Below are 14785 nucleotides of genomic sequence, written 5' to 3' on the forward strand. Positions count from 1 at the left end.
GAATTACTATCAAAATTCCCCATTTCCCTGTGCTACTTTTGCTGCTACATCTGCTTGTTCACTGAGCTGCTAAGTGGTCCCCGAGAGTAAAATTTAATCTTTAAAAGTTTTTTATTTTTAAAACATGTGCATTGATAGTTTTCAGCATTCACCCTTGCAAAACCTAATATTCCAAATTTTTCCCTCCCTCTCCTCCTCCCACTCCCTCCCCTAGATGGCAAATAATCCAATATATATTAAACATGTGCAAATCTTCTATACATATTTCCACAATTATCTTGCTGCACAAGAAAAATCAGATCAAAAAGGGAAAAAATGAGAAAGAAAACTGGCTTAAAAACTGGCTTGAAAAAATGGCTTACCATTTCCTTCTCTAGCTCATTTGAAAGAGGAGGAAACTGAAAACAAATAAGATTAAGTGACTTGCTCAAGGTTTAGAACCCCTGCTCTCCTTGAAGACCTCTAGTGAGTGGTCTACTTTCCAAACCAGCACATTCCATTTTTTGGATAGCTCTAATTGTTAGATTGTTCTATAACTTCTATGCCTTGCTTTTTATTTTGTCTTCTAGGGTTATGATGAAGAAGTCTGATCTCTCTTCCATAAAACAGTCACTCAAATATTTGATAACCCCTTCCATTGTGGAATAGTAGATAGAGTGTTGAACTTAGAATCAGGAAGTTTTGAGTTTTAATCATGCCTTAAATACTTACTAGCTCTGTGATGTTGAACAAGGCACTTTATCTTTTTGTTTTTGTTTCCCATATGCAAAATGGAAATAATAGTGGCACCTACTTCTCAAGAGAATTAAATGTGATAATTTATAGAAACTACTTTTGAAAACCTTAAAACACTCTATAAATGTTAGCTATCACCATCATCATTATGCCTTCACTACTTCAATCTCTCTGAAACCTTCTCCAGTTTATCAATGTTCTTCCTAAAAAAAAGTGAGTGCCAGAATGAATTCTATATTCCCAGATGTAGCTCGATCAGGTCTTTCTCAAACATATTTCATCACCACCATAACAGTCTCTCTTTTATATTTGTTATTTAAGCTTCTCAGATTCATTCATATATTGATGCTAAGAGTAAAATTTAAATTCTATTAGGATGAAGCTGAATAAAATTAGTTAGGGCAGTTCAGAATTTTATTGCTTTTGGCCTAAAGCCATTTTCAGATTTCCAGAGCAAAGAGTAGAAATGTGGATCTTTAAAATAAATTAAAGAAATCAAAAAAGAATAAAGTTAAAATGAGCTTCTAAGTGTATAAAGGAGCAACATTTTTTTGGTTATTTTCATGGAAGGAATACCTGTGAAAATTTGGACAAGTTACTTAATCTCTCTAATTTCCTCAATTATTTGTAATGAGAAAGTTTGATTAGATGGAAACCCCTTACCTCTAATCTATGATTTTAAGAATATCAGACTGATGTTATAGCAGCCTTTTCTTTTTAAACTACAGTGATGAAAGTGGCTTCAAGTTCTGACTATTTGAAGTGATTAGAATGAACTGAGAGGCTAATGTTAATAGGGATCTAGGTCATCTTTTTCTTCCTATACATCTCAATCTCAAAAGAAGAGGTATCCTTCCTTTCTTCCAAGTCAGATTCTTCTCTCTTACTAGCTTTTTTCCTTCAGCCTATTCCAATATGATTTTTTTAAAAAGAAAAACTCATGCTCCCTTGATCTTATTCCTGTCTACTTTCTCTTCTTTCTTGTAAAGAGCTGAAATTCTTGAGTTGATGCACTGAGGTCAGACAACCGAGCACTTAAGGCTAATTACTGATTGGACAATACTCTATTAGCGTAGGCTTAGAAAATGGCCCTTCCCCCTATTCTGTGCTGGCTTGATAATGCTGTATACAGAGAATTGTAGGAGGCACTGGGGGTGAAGGAAGACTAGCCAGAGTCACTTTTGGACAGGAGACAAAGAGAAGTCATAGAGATGCTGCGTCCACCCAATTTACTTCTACCCCTAAAGACCAAGAATAAAGACCAAGGACTTTTGCTTATCCTGACTCCAGCTGATTCTAAGGTATCCAGGGTGCTAACTCGGTCTTCACACTTTTTCTTATCACAAAACTCCTCAAAATAGTAGTTTATATTCACTGAATCTTGTTACTCATCTCTCATTTGGTGTTGTTGGTCCTTCATTTTGATGAGGATCATTATCCCATTTATTTATCACTTGTTACAGCCTATCACTTTTTTTTGGCTGAGGCAATAGGGGTTAAGTGACTTGCCCAGGATCACACAGTTAGGAAGTGTTAAGTGTCTGATGCCAAATTTGAACTCAGATCCTCCCAACTTCAGGGCTGATACTCTATGCACTGCGCCACCTAGCTGCCCCTTTACCAATCATATTTGTGAAACTTCTCAAAGATTATTATTGACATCCTAATCACCAAAGCCTTTTTTAGTCTTTACTCTCCTTAACTTTTTTTTATAGCATATGGCACTATTTCTGCCACCTCCCTGAACATCTCTCTTCCTTGTACTAATTCACTCTCTTGTTTTTTTCAATCTCTTTGATAAATTTTCATTTCCCCTGACTCTTTTTCTTCTTCCCATCCTGCCTGGAATTACATCATCTTCTTCTCTCTTCTTTGATAGTATTCTCTTCATCTTGATTTTAACAATCTTTCTTCAAAGGATACTGCCAATCTAAATCTCTAGACTCTACATCTCTTCCAAATTTGACAGAAGAACTTCCCATATTCTGTTGATTGTCTCCACTTGGATGTCCAAAGAAACAAGTACCAAACTAATCGTCCTCCTTGGTAATTAATATATTCTTCCTTATTACTCTTAAAACATCGTATCATACACACTTTTTTTGGCTAAAATTCATATAAGAAACCTAAGTCATCCTTGATTTACCCTCTTGCCTGTTATTTCACTGTTTCTTATCCAATCATTTGAGAAGTCTTGTCCATTCTATGGCTCTTGAATCCATTTCCTTATTTCCATTCTTACTGAAACTTAGTTCGGACCCTGTCCTCTGAACTGTTCCAATAGCTATTTTTGGTTCCTCTGCCTATGATCTTCCCCCATTTCAAAGTATTTTCTACTTTGCACCCAGTGCTATCTTCAAAAGAAAAAACAAATCATTTCATTACTCTGTCCAAAAGTTATTGATGACTTACTCTAAGATCATACATTTCAAATTGGAAGGGATCAAAAGCAAAAAAGAAAAAGTCATCTAGTTCCAGTTTTTCATTTTAAAGAAGAAAAAACAGATTCATTCATGACTTATTCAGGGTCATATAGTCATTAAATGTCAGAGACAGAATTTGCACCCGGGACTCCTTTATTCTAAGTCCCCCATGCTACATGCCAATGCTACCCTTCTCAGCTAGAGTAAAGTCCAGCCTCCAATCTTTATTCTTCATGTTTCATCCTGATTTTCCACTTCTTTCCATCAAATCCCCTATTCTGTGAACAAATTCCATTATTCCCCATTCTCCTTAACACACCATATATCTGTGTAGCCCTTTGCCTTTACTTATGCTTACACACACACACACACACACACACACACACACATCTCCCTAGTCTCTTTCCTGAATTCCAATCCTCCACTTGTTGAACATTTAGAACTGGATGTCCCATAGGCATTTCAGCATGTTCCCTCTAAAATTCATCCCCCCAACCTACTTTGAACTTTACTATTAATATCAATGATATCACCCATCCCATTCACCCAGATTCCTAACTTCATACAAATGTCCAACCAGTTTACAAAACTTGTCATTTCACATCTCTTACACAATTCTTCTCTCCACTCACACAGTTATCACTTGAGTTCAGGACCTGATCACCTCTCACCTGGCCTACACAATAATCTACTAATTAGATTCTTTTCCTCAAGTCTTTTTCTACTCTGATCCATTCTCCACACACCTGTCAAAACAATTTTTAAAAAGCATACCTCTGACTGTATCACCCTATCCCACTCAATATATGCTAGTTGTTCCATATTACATCTAGAATGAAATATAAACTCCTTATTTTGACATTTCCTCTTATGACCTGTTCCCTTCTTATCTTTCCAATTTTCTTATGCTTTATTTTCCTGGCTCTACCACTCATCTGGGATGTTTTCTCTCCTCAGCTTTACTTCTCAAAATCCTTGACTGCCTTCAAAGCTCAGATCAAATATGACTTTCTGGGAAATAAGTCTTTCCCAGTTCAGTGTCCCTTACCATTCCCAATTTGCTAATGCCTTCTCCTCTAAGGTTATTTTCCATCTGCTTGGCAAGTATCATATAAATATATACCCATTTCTATGTATATGATCTCTCCCATTAAAATATAAGCTTCTTGAAAGCAGGAACAGCTTTTTCTTTTCCTTTCCTTTGTATCTCCAGTACTTAACAGGGTACCTAGTACACAAGGAGTATTTAATAAATATATATTGGTTGAATATTGAATTTTCTCAGTTGATAGATGTTTCAAAGCAATGGTGGTGATGATAGCTAAAGTTTATATAGTTCTTTAAAATTGGCTAAACTCTTTACAATTACTATTAGGAGAGGGTCCAGGGGTCCTGAAACCAGAAAAGATTGAGGACTACTGATACAAAACACTAAATGTCTCAGAAGAATAGTTTCTTACCAGTCAGATTTTTAAAAGAGAGAATGAATAAAAAGATTACCACACAAAAATATGACTTCATTTTTTAATAGGAGGTCTCTTAGATTTTTGTAAATTACATTTTTTTTTTGTTTCTGGAACACCAATTTGTCTCTAAGGACAGGAGTTAACCTTTAAATAGCTCTTGTATTATGTTGTTCTCTTTGTGATGTGAAGAGAATGTGAGGAAACATGTCCCGGAGGCACCTTGTGGCAAACTGATAGGACCGGGATGGAAATTATACAGGGTAGGCAGATGTGGATGGATTGAAATCTGTATGACTGAAGAGAATAACCATATCAGTAAGATCATAGATTCATCTGAGTCTTTGAATATAGTCATCTCATGCTTTTTTACTGGGAACTGTATTCTGGGGTTGAAAAGTTTAAAATATAAAATGTACTGAAAGAATGTAAACAAAGGACCTACTAAAAAAACTTCTAGAAACCATACAGAAATAGATTTAGAGCTGAAATAAATTAGAGTCCAAGCCCCTAGTTTTGTACAAAAGGAAATTGAGACGCAGAAAAATTAAGTGATTTGGTCACACAGATAGAGGTAGTGATAGAGACAAGATATTTGACCTAGTTCCATGACTTAAAATTGAGCATATGCATCATTTAGTCATGAATCCTCTTCCCTTCTGTACTGCAAACACTTTTATGGGTAGTTTGTATTAATTCCAGTTTATTGGTGAAAAGTCCTAGTTATTCTCACTCTTACCTAGGATCCAGGATGTGAGGTGCTACTTCAGGGAAAAATGCTGGTGTAGGAGTCAAAGTTTCGTGCTTTAAGGCCTATCTCTGAGTCTTAATATCAGTGGAATCTTGCACAAATCACTTAATCTCCAAAGGCCAATCCACTAAACTGCAAACTGAAGGATTTGGACTAGAGTAGAGGTGACAAAAACACTGGCAGCCCCTGCAATGCCCTAGAGTGCAGTCTAGACCAGATTAAAATATAATTAGAAAATAGTTAACAAAATAATTAAAATTTACAATAGAGCCTAGACAGTGTTACTCTGTGGGTTTCTAAATCAACATAATCAGCAGAAATCCTTAGGGACTGTTTCAGGACCTTCATTTCTATTTGAGTTTGATACTACTGAACTAGATGATCTTGGAGGTTGCTACTCTATGTCAATGATTTTATGACCATACATCTGTTCTTATTGTTACCATTCTAGTAAAGGTCCTCATTAACATCCAGAAGAACTTTTGCAAGATCTTCTCAGAAATCAACATTAGTCTCTTTTCCAATCCGTCTTTCACCAGGATTATCAGAGATTGCATTCTCAAATCCACTGAGAGTGATTTCTCATTTTTGATTATGACATTTCATTTCTACATCCTATTTTTTGCACTCTAAATTCTTTTTTATGGACTTTCTGACAGCATCCTGGATGTCGTTGAGGCTACTGACTCCCATATCTGAATTTTTGGATCAGACTTTCTAGCTCTCTTGTTACTGGTCTAACTGTCTGCTCCCAATTTCCCCATCAGAATAGAATTCCTGGTATGGTCCCTTAAATGAAAAATACCTATACCTCTTCTAAGTGGTATCGGTGAAGAAGGAGAGCCTTCTAAGGATAAATTTCAGATTAAAAAGTATAAATGAGTGGAGATGGAAGGTAGAGCTTCAGTTCCTATGTGAGGATCTGCATTTTCACTAGCAGCTTCCTATATCTGGAACGTTTTCCCTGCTCACCTCTGCCTCCTGGCTTCCCTGGCTTCCTCCAGGTCCCAGTTTCTGCAATTTCCCAATGCCCCTTAATGCTAGCACCTTCCTTCTGAAACTATCCTCAAATTAACTGGCACATATCTTGTTCATGCATAATAGTTTGATTCCTATTAGATTATAAACTCTTTAAGGGTAGGGACTCCTTCTGCCTTTCTGTGTGCCCTTAGAATTTAGCACAGAACCTGGCATATAAATAGGTACTTAGTAAATTCTTGTTGACTTGATTTGATTTAAATGCCCAATTGCCAGATTAACTTTTCTTGTGCAGCAAGATTTAGAGTTGGAAAAAGCATTAAAAATCATACAAATTCAATATCCTCATTTTAAAAATAGGAAAATATGGTACATCTGAGTGACTGGCTCAAGATCACACAGGTAGTAAACAACAGAGCCATGATTTAAAACCAGGTATCCTGACTTTAAATCCAGTGATATTTCCATGACAGAACAAGCTCTCATCTCCCTAAGTGCTTAGCACAGTATCCTATACATAACAGGCATTCAACAAGCCTTTGTTCAAATGAATTGACATTGAAGCTCAGAAAAGATATTTCAAGTAACATGGTGAATTACTAACAATAAGATCTTGAATCTGAGGCAGTATTTTATATTCTAGAATAGACTACTAAGTCCCTTAAATGAAACAATCCATTAACATTTTAAAGAATATTTCACATGTTATTAGTTCCTTTTGGAAATAATTTACATTTACCAACAATGAGGTGGAAATTTCAAGATTGTATATGTGTTTGCATAACCAACTGTACCTCAAATTATTAAATTTCAGAGGAATATTTTTTTAAATCATTTCCCAGAAAGACAAGAGATGCTTTTGGAAAGTGTTGTACATTGCTTCACAAAGAAAGGGCACAATTATGTTGAGTCATCACTAGAAAAACTGGAACCAGAAGAGAGCTCAGGGAAATTAGGTCAAGAGATTCTCCTTTTTTGATTTCCTCCTTGTATCTATCAGCAGAAATACATAATGCACAGCTGGCCTTGGTCTCTCCCTGAAACCACTGCAGCTCTTAGGCTGACTTTCATTCTTCATATTTTTACCAGGGACGTGCAGGAAATTCCAATTGAATCAAGTAACCACAAAGAAAGCTGAAAGTAATTCTCTGATGGGGCCTTGCCAGGGAATTCTGGCAGTCAGATATTCCTGATGGAACTTGGTGAATTAGCAGAAAACTTATTACATACCCCAGATAGGGAGATCAGACTCAAGCTACTTTATTCCCTATGGTTTACAAAAGCTAGAGCCCAAAGCAAAGGGAAAATTACGGGCAGCAAGGAAGAGAAAATTCTCCTTTGAAAACCTAGCCCCAGGATAGCATCTAAGTTTATCAAGATGTGGAGAGTAAAATGTGTGAGCAAAGAAGATTGGTCATAGGATGTGGTGAGGAAGTACCTTCAGAGCAATTTCAAAGCCGAATACCATGACAGTTCCCTTTGCAAATCTTTTCTCCAGGCAAAAGGAATAAGGAGGCATCAGTAAACAATGTGAAACCTTTGGCAAAGGTCACTGGGTGATCTCAGAAGCACACAGGAGCACATCAATGGCTGGGGCCAAGGAAGGGTTGTTTCCTTCTATCCTGTTCCCTATTTAACATCAACAATCCTTTAAGAAATATTACAAAGGCTTGTTTTGTCTACATAAAATGCTATTTAGTATTGCTTTATTCTCTTAATTACTCTGTATCTGAACAAAATACAATGGTATAATTTTTTAGTACAGGGATTGGGAATTAGGAAAGGAATGGCACTTGGTAGACCAATCTTAACCTCTCAGAAAATCAGTTTTCTCATCTGTAAAATGGGAATTACAATCCTTGCACTACTTACTTCAAAGGTTTGCTGTGAGAATCCTTTGCAAACCTTAAAGCATCATATAAATGTAGATGATTATTATTGTAATATCCCTAATGATATCCCAAATGTCAAAAAAATGTAAATTTTACTTATGTGGCTTATATCCAGAAATGGGCAATGAATGGAGGAAGGGAAATTGCATGTTAGGGCACTTCAAAAGTTAGTTGAAGTAGAGAGAAACATAGATGTTGAGATAGAACCAATCTATCTTGTCCCTATAGCTAATACTTTAATAGAAAAGCAAGTGCCCTTTTGAGCATAAGCAAGAACTAATTGTGATCAGTGAATGCAACCAGGAGTAAATCAATTCAGAAATCAGTGAGGGTAACAATTGAAACCATCATAGGATTTGAATTGTAGAGCTTCTAAGACAAGAAAAAGTAACTCCAGATCAAGAAAATGACATGTTTCCTGCAGTGATAGGGCAATTAATGGTTCAGTCTGTTTTGTTTTGTTTTGTTTTTTCAGTTCTATAGAACTTTTCTTGATCCCATATTGGAGTGGTTTTCCATTTATTTCTGTGAAGAAACTGAGGCAAACAGGATAAAATGTATGAGGTCAAATTTGAACTTGTGAACTTTTTGACTTTAAGACTGAATCTCTATTCATTGTATCACCTAACTGCCCAATAAGACAATTAGAATTTCCAAAATTCTGCCAGTACTGTTTTTCCTGATCCTATTTTGAATGAGGAGGCTAGTTTAAAAGTTTCTGGTTGTGTGCAAAGGTTAAAAAGAATTATTTCCAATTCACTAATAATTATATTTTATTATTTATTATTGATTTTTAATGCTTGTTATATGTTATATATATTTTTGCTTTATTGATCTGATTAAATATTTATTCTAATGATATACATGAGGCTTGAATAATTGGAAATAACAAGTTATTCAAAGAGAAAGAAAGAGTATCCAAATAGGTTGATAGAAGTGATGGATTGATAAATATAAACAATTTTCGATAATGTAAATTTCTGGGAAGACTGCAGCCAGTGAGTAGATGATAGCTCACACATAACTGATGGCTTTAGAGAACCAGGCAGTTGGTTGTACACATCCAAAGTATCTTTGGGAAAGGATAAAAATGTAATTTTAAAATTTTTTTTTGCTAAGGCAATTTGGATTAGGTGATTTGCCCAGGGTCACAGAACTAGGAAGTGTTAAGTGTCTGAGGTAACATTTGAACTCAGGTCCTCCTGACTTCAGGGCTGGTGCTCTATCCACTGCACCACCTGGCCACCTCCAAAAATGTAATCTTGTAGTTGTGATTGTTACTAATTTTATTAACAATTATTTTTTACGTTATTAATAATTTTAATGTTAGTTTTGCCAATAGTTTTTACCTAAACTTGGTCAGGTAAAATTGGTAAAAAAAAAAAAAAAAAAAAAAAAAAGCATGTTAAAAAAGTCTCCTACTGGATAGAAAGCTGGTCTCTAAGCCAGGAAGATCTCAGTTCAATCCTCAAATACTGAGTGTGTGATTCTGGACAAGTCATTAAACTTCTCAGCTCTGGGCATATCTCTTAAGATAAGTTGTACAGAAGATGCCAACTTACATTCATAAATGGAGTTTCCTTATCTAGGAATTCCTAGTACTAATAAAGTCATAGAATAGTTCCAACACTTATTCTTATTACACTTATTTATTGACATAAAGTTTGAGGAGATTGAGATTCAAGAATTTTAAAAAAGGATAGTAAATAAAACTAAAAAACTGGGTGGGGGAATATTAAACCTTATAGCAGTTGTTAATGTTTTCCTTTTAATCTTTTTTAGTATGTCTCTACTATCTCCAAAAAATTTTCATGAGAATAATCTCTATGAGAATTGAGAGAATCCTTGATAGAATTATGTGAAAAAAAGTTATCAATCTTTCACAAATGAGATTCTACAGCAAATGTCTTCACTGGAACACAATTAAATGACAGGGATGTCTGATAAGAGATCCCATTGTGCATATTATTTTTTTTATTTTTTAAAAAGCATTTGACTCAGTAGAGCCAAGAATTGCCACAAAGTTTTCTTCCAACAAGGCGTCTCCCACACATATGTCAAAATCATATGAGATTGCTTGAAAGAATATAACAACAGAGATAACTTTATTCAATAATCATCTAACTATAAATCAAGTAAAGCGTAAAACAAGGAGGCATGTCCTCCCCAAAGGTATTTTTTTCAGTTACTGAAGATGTCTAGAACAAGCTTGAATGGAATTGGGATTTCTGATAGTTGGTAAGGTCCTCCAGCTGACCCTATTTGCAAATGGCACTGTACCCACTGAAGCTTTTCAAGCAAAGGAAAGACCTGTGTTTTAATATTACTTAAGAAGCTACATGAATGATGGCTTGAAAAGAGAACAGAAGCCAAAAGACCAATAAGGAGACAAAATACTTCAAGTATCCTTGTTTCTCATCAGGGTGAATTTTTCATCCATTCACACAGATTATTTTCACTCTATGCTTTGAGAGCTGCTGTTATTTTAAAAAAAATGCTTAGTAACAAACCTTTCATCATGAGTTCCCACAGAAATGGTTTTTGAACCACAAATGATTCATCATCGGGTTCTTATTCAAAGCCTTTCTAAATTATTAGGACCCTCCAAAGCCTTTACTTAACCAGTCTCCTTTGAGAATCCAGGCTTACCTCCATTCCCTAAAGAAGCATCTAAGAAAGAATTCATTGGAATCCATGTATTCAAACTGTCTCTTATTATTTAATTTCTTTATATTTTAAAAATAATTTTTACTTTAGTGAAGGCTATTAATAATAATTGTATTTGATATGTCAGATCTCATGTTGTTCAAAGTGCATAACGTTAAATGACATCTTGGGGAATTCCAGTTAGATTCCATATGAATGAAGTATATCTCCTTTTATTCCAGCTGAATTAAAATTTCCTCTCCACTGCGATGAGATCAGCTGAGGTCAGATTCAGCTTCCCTATGGAATACTAGCTCAGCCCTTTCCATGTAATTTCTAAAAATCATGTGCTGCGAGGACAGATCTTTCCTCTGAAGTTTCTAATTTCTCCTTGCACTTTAAGAAACTGCAGGAAAGGACTGGAAGGGTTACAGGATCATAGATTTAGTACTGAAAGCAGAAGCTGCTGCTAAATGATTAATCTTGACTCTCTGAAAAGTCATGACACAATTTTAAGTTTTATTTGCATGAATAACATTTGCTCCATGGCATTCTTAGATGCAGACAATCAGTAAAAGAATAAATCCAGCCCAGATTTGTAGCATTTGTCAATTTCTATGATGCAAATGCTCACACTAAAAATTTAATAATCTGCTTTCTGGGGCAGGGTTCAAGCAGTCTGCAACACTCCATTGACTGAAAGAGACTTTAGAAATCTTCTAATCTAAACCCCTCAATTTACAGACAAAGTTCAGGCCCCCTAAAATCAAGGGATTTGACCAAGAACATATAGGGGATCTGAACCCAGGCATTCTGAATCCAAACTGAGGGTGCTTCTCATTGAACCATGGAATTCAAAGTGATAATTGTGATATGGAGAAAGAATGTTTTTAATAGTATTTTTCCAAATACACACAAAGATAGTCTCAACATTCACCTTTATAAAACCTTGTCTTCCAAATTTTTCTCCCTCTCCTTTCTCTCTCCTCCCCAGATAGCAAACAATCCGATATAGGTTAAACGCTCAATTCTTCTAAACATAATTCCATATTCATCATGATGTGCAAAAAAAGGGCAAATTAAAAGGCAAAAAACATAAGAAAGGAAAAAAAAGTAAGCAAACAACAACAAAAGATGAAAATACTATGCCTCAATCCATATTCAGTCTCCATAGTTTCCTCTCTGGATGCAGATGGCACTTTCCATCCCAAACTATTAGAATTGCCTTAAATCACCTTCTTGTTGAAAAGAACCAAGTTCATCACAATTAATCATCACATAATTTTGTGACTGAGTATAATATTCTCCTGATTCTACTTATTTCACTCAGGATCAGTTCATATAAGTCTAGGCCTTTCTGAAATCAGCCTCGAACAAGAATATTTAAAAAGACAGAATGGCAGACCAGTTCCAATGGTCTTGTGATGAGAGAGCTATCTACACCCAGAGAGAGGACTGTGGAGACTAAGTGTGGATCACAACATAACATTTTCACTTTTGTTATTGTTGTTTGCTTGCATTTTGTTTCTTTTCTCATCTTTTTCCTTTTTGATCTGATTTTTTTTGTGCAGCATGATTAATATGGAAACATGTATAGAAGAATTGCACATGTTTAACATATATTGGATTACTTGCCATCTAGGGGAGAGGGTGGGGGAAAGGGAGGGAGAAAAAAATCTGGAACATAAGGTTTTGCAAGAATGAATGTTGAAAACAATGCATGTGTTTTAAAAATAAAAAGCTTTATAAAAAGAAAAGAAAAGAAAAAGAAAGACAATGGGAAACAGAAATGGGAAATACAGAAATACTAATAGCAGCTCTTTTTGTGGTGACAAAGAATTGGATATTAAGGATATGCTCACTCAATGGGGAATGACTGAATAAATTGGGGTCTAATGGAATATTGTGCTGTAAGAAATGATGAGCAGGCAGATTTCAGAAAAACCTGGAAAGAATTACATGAACTGATGCTGGATGAAATGAGCAGAACCCAGAGAATATTACTCACAGTAACAGCAACATTGTGTGATGATCAACTTTTAGCTCTTCTCAGCAATATAAATGATCCAAGACGATTCCAAAATACTCATGATGGAAAATGCTATCTACATCCAGAGACAGGATTATGTAGTCTCAATATAGTTTGAGACAAACTATTTTCACTTTTTTTTCTCATGGTTTTCCCCATTTTTCTGATTCTTTTAAAATAATATGTCAATATGGAAATATGTTTAATATGACTGAACATATATAACATATCAGATTTCTTGCCATCTCAGGGAGAGGAGAGAGGAATGATGGGGAGGAAATTTGGAACTCAAAATCTGATAAAAAATGAAGGTTGAAAACTATCTTTACATATAATTGGAAAAAATAAAATATTAAATGGAAAAGAAAGAAAGAAACAGAGAAAAAGAGAAAAGAAGAAAGAAAGAAAGAAAGAAAGAAAGAAAGAAAGAAAGAAAGAAAGAAAGAAAGAAAGAAAGAAAGAAAGAAAGAAAGAAAGAAAAAGAAAGGAAGGAAGGAAGGAAGGAAGAAGGAAGGAAGGAAGGAAGGAAGGAAGGAAGGAAGGAAGGAAGGAAGGAAGGAAGGAAGGAAGTGATTCTGAGAGACTAAGCAATTTAGCAATAGTTAAGATGAGGTTTTGAACCCATTTCTGGTTCACTTCAACTTTTGTTGTATTATCATAGTATTTGGAAAGATGTTCTTTATCTGACTTTTCATGTTTATACTCATACCTTCTCTGGCAAATTCCTCAATCTCTTCCTATAAAATGAAGAGATTGGACTCTTTGGACTATCTTACTCTAGATTTATGACCCTATTAACTTTTCCAAAAAGATCTGAGGCAGCTTTTAAGTCAAATATAATTTTAATCAGAGTCTATCTAAAGGAATCATTGAGTTAATTTGTAACAGGCACCTGAGAAAAGGTAACAATTGTAATTGGTGCTTAATCTGGAGCTCTTTCCTTGTAGTGGGCAGCTAGGTGGTGCCATAGTGCACAGAATACTGGGCTTGAATCAGGAAGATTCATCTTGAGTTCAAATCTGATCTTCAACCTTTACTAGTCCTATGACCATGGGCAAATTATAATCCTGTTTGCCTCAGTTTCTTCATTTGTCAAATGAACTGGAGAAGGAAATGGCAAACTACCCCAATGTCTTTGCCAAGAAAACTCCAAAAGGGGTTGGGAAAAATTGGACAGGATTCCAAAACAACTCAACAGCTCCTTATAATTAAGGAGAAAAGAAAATTTGTTACTTTCTAAAGTTTTCTTTTTCTAATAGAAGAATCATGCACTCTTGTCTGGAGAGACAAACATTTTTCCTGGATATTAAGTTAATTATTGAATTAGTCTATAAAGGACATTGTGTTACATTGAAGATAATATTTTCAACTCAGTTTTGGGAAGCATGTGGAAATGCTGTGGGAAAAAAATCTCTTTTCCTGAATATTTAGCAAACTTGAGGGGCTATTTTGGTAGGGGGCTGAAAGAATAAGGTGCAACTATGTAGGTTTTTCTCCCCGCTTAAAAGCAGCACTTGGGAGGAAATCTCTAACTATTCAACTTGTCCCAGGCAGAAGGATCCCAGTTATTGCCACTCTTGCTTGCTTGCTTGGTCCAAACCAAATCTATCAACAAAGAATTAGTCTTTTTTCACCATTCACCTGGTGTCAGTTCCTACATAAAAACTCCTCTAACTCAGGCCAATTTGCCTTTTCTAATGATAAGTTTTTGCCTCTATTCCCATTTATATCTTTCTCTGACCAAGTGATGTGATCCAGAGGTAGCTAATTGGTGCAGTGGCTAGCATGCTAGGTTTGGAGTCATGAAACTTGAGTTTAAATCCAGACTAAGATGTTTACCAACTCTATAAACCTGGGCAAACACTTAG

Source organism: Sarcophilus harrisii, chromosome 3 (genome assembly GCF_902635505.1).
Source record: "Sarcophilus harrisii chromosome 3, mSarHar1.11, whole genome shotgun sequence".
In the NCBI taxonomy this organism is placed as follows: domain Eukaryota; kingdom Metazoa; phylum Chordata; class Mammalia; order Dasyuromorphia; family Dasyuridae; genus Sarcophilus; species Sarcophilus harrisii.